Source organism: Lolium rigidum, chromosome 6, assembly GCF_022539505.1.
Source record: "Lolium rigidum isolate FL_2022 chromosome 6, APGP_CSIRO_Lrig_0.1, whole genome shotgun sequence".
Taxonomy (NCBI): Eukaryota; Viridiplantae; Streptophyta; class Magnoliopsida; order Poales; family Poaceae; genus Lolium; species Lolium rigidum.
In genome coordinates, this window is record NC_061513.1 from 260,210,287 (window position 1) to 260,213,355 (window position 3,069).

At 46.4% G+C, this 3,069-nt stretch overlaps 1 long non-coding RNA gene across 1 annotated transcript; it reads left to right on the forward strand.

Moving 5' to 3' along the window:
- Positions 1–373: 373 nt before the first annotated feature.
- On the forward strand, positions 374–940 carry LOC124659255. Its single transcript, XR_006989520.1, has 3 exons — positions 374–464; positions 552–617; positions 710–940. It is a non-coding gene; the product is annotated as an uncharacterized LOC124659255 (long non-coding RNA).
- The last annotated feature ends 2,129 nt before the right edge of the window (positions 941–3,069 follow it).

The window sequence follows — 3,069 nt, forward strand, 5'->3', positions numbered from 1 at the left end:
TGAGGATGATGCCCGCCGACGCATTAATGATGTTACAATTACAATGACCTCTTTATTTAACGAGTACGGTAGTGGCGTATCTGTTAATGAAAATGTAGCAACAACTGGTTCCTCAAGTACTTGTGGACTTGGTGCCTTTGCTGACTACGATCAGTACGTGGAAAGTACCAGCTCACATGATGAGAAATCTGAACTGGATTTGTACTTGGCTGAACCTGTGAAGAAGTTGAATGAGAATGTTGACATCTTGGATTACTGGAACAAGTCTGCAGCAAGGTATCCCCAACTAGCAAAAATGGCACGTGATATCCTTGCAGTTCCCGTGTCAAGTGTTGCTTCAGAATCTGCTTTTAGCTTGAGTAAAAAGGTTATAACCCCGAATAGAAGCTCACTCAAACCCAAGACAGTTGAGGCCTTGATGTGTTTGCAAGATTGGTATCGTTGCAAACTCTAGAAAGTGGAAGGTATGGGTTGCTTGCTAATTTATTTCTATGCTTAATGTTCTTATTTCTATGCATTGCTTGCTAATTTATTTACCCATACTTGTGTAGAATCTAAGAGAAAAGAGGATGTGGTTAATCTTGATGAAGAAGAGGATTCTTCTTCTGATGAAGAATGTACATCTCTAATTCTTTCTATTTGTTGAATTGATGTTCGTACTAATTCCCTACTTTCTATTTACCCGCACTTGCTATTATATGTTGTATAGAGCTGCCTGGAGCAAAGAGAGAGGGAGTTGATATTGGTCTGTTGGAAAAATGAGGAGCTGCGCATGAAGCAAAGAGAGGGTTGCTGTTACATCTACTACTCTTCTCTTTAATTTGGTCCCATCTTCCATACTTATCTTGGACTGTAATAATTATGGAGTCTCTATTTTGGTTTTCGTCAGACTTTCAACAATGTTTATCATGCTTGTACGCTGTGAAACTATTAAGTGATGGTGTGATGCTTGATGTAGTTCTGATAATTGATATGTACTGTGCAAAATGCTCCTGTTTTGCTGTTGTAAACTGCTGTTGTTAGTGCTTGTATACTGTTAAAAATTGCTGTTGTACTGTGCACGATGCTGGCATGTTGGATGCTGCTATCTGCTGTTTTCCAAAACAATAGCTCCTGTTGGGCCGTCGGGCCGGGCCTCGGGCTGTCGGGCTATCACCTCGGGCCGGGCTTGGGCCAAAGAAATGGTAAAATGTGTCGGGCTGGGCCGGGCCTGGGCCAGCAGACATGCATCGGGCTTTTTTTGGCCCGGCCCGAAGCCCGGCCCGGCCCGAGAAATGCCCAGATATAGTTGCAGCCATATCTGGCCATGGGCAGCCCGGCCCGAACAGCCCGGCCCGGCCCGACCCGAATTCCTGGGTTGGGTAGCTGCTGGTGTGACCAATGGGCCGGGCCTGGGCCTGAAAATTCGGCCCGAAGAGTAACTCGGGCCGGGCCTGGGTACCATTTTAAGCCCGAATTTGGCCCGGCCCGGCCCGACAATCTACTCCACCATGCGTCCATCCGCCTAAACAGGCCAAACAGCAAGGCCCAGCCTGCTGGTGCCCTAACCGCACACAGCAGACACCCGTCCCGTGCGACCGCCGCACTCCTCCCTCCCGTGCGAGAGATAGAGCGACCAGGCGGCCTCCGAGTCCAGGGGTAACGGCCGATGGCGGCGCCCCTGATCTGCTCGCCGTAGCCCCTTCCTCGACGACGGCCGCTGCAGCTCCTTCCTCGCCATCGGCCGCTGCAGCTCCTTCCTCGCCGTCCCCCGCAGCAGCTCGTCCCTCGCCCTCCCCTGCAGCAGCTCCTCCCTCACCGTCCCCTGCAGCAGCTCCTCCCTCGTCTCCCCCAACAGGCGCAGCGATTGAAAGGTATCTGTTTGATGTTGTTCCGTTTGATGCAGTATTGTGTTTTGGCCTAAGATGTAAAGGACCGCCTCTGTTTGCATGTTCTTGCTACTAAAAATTAGAGTACTGCTGCTGCTACTGAAAATAAAAGGGCATCCATATGGTTGTTTGTCTAGTTGGATGCTTATGGAGCACTAAAAATTAGTACCTTAATTGAACAGCAGTATTTCTGTTTGGCAAATCACAATATTTCTGTTTGGTATTTACATGTAAGTAATTATAAACTAAACCATTTGTTGTATCATATGCAGTATGAGCATGATGGATAAAGAAGGACCAGAAGGTGATGAACCAGATTATCATCCGGAAGAATTAGAAGGGCACGAGGGTGAGATGGAGTTGTTTATTGTACCTCCAGATCCTCCACGCACTCGGCAGAAACGTCCAAGATCAAGGGCGCAGCAGCCGGAAGCACAACCACAACAACAACCGCAGCCTAGTGCCGAGCAACCACCATCACAGCCTACCGTCTCTTCCAAATTGAAGTCAAAGGTTTGGCTTGACTTCACCAAGATCTCGAAAGATGGCGATGAACTTATTATAGCTCGATGCAACCATTGCAAGGCTGATTTTTCGGGAAAATCTTCAAATGGTACATCTCATCTCATTAGGCATCTTGATGCAAAACATAAGACTGCTCAAGCAACAATGAATAACTACTTCTTGAATTCTGAAACCAATGATGATGGAACAACTGCATTTAGAAATGGAAAATTTGATGTTCAAGCTGCTAGAATGGCTATCTCTATTTATCTTGTGTCCGGTTCTCATCCATTTACAACAGTAGAAGAAGCTGGCTTTAGATCAATGATGTCTTCTTGTTGTCCACAATACAAGGCTATTGGTCGACACACAATAAAAAGAGAGATAATGGCAATGTTTCTTAGTCAGAAAAAGGAAATGATGGAAACTATTCTTGCTGCCCCTGGTAGAGTTAGTTTCACATCAGATAATTGGAAATCTGAAGTCTCTAAGCACAGCTACATTTGCATTGCTTGCCATTACATAGATGCTGATTGGAAATTGAACAATAGAATTGTATGGTTCAAAAAAATTGATCCACCATATGATGGAGCATTGATGCGTGTAGTCGACACGTTCGTTGGGAACCCCAAGAGGAAGGTGTGATGCGCACAGTAGCAAGTTTTCCCTCAGAAAGAAACCAAGGTTTATCGAACCA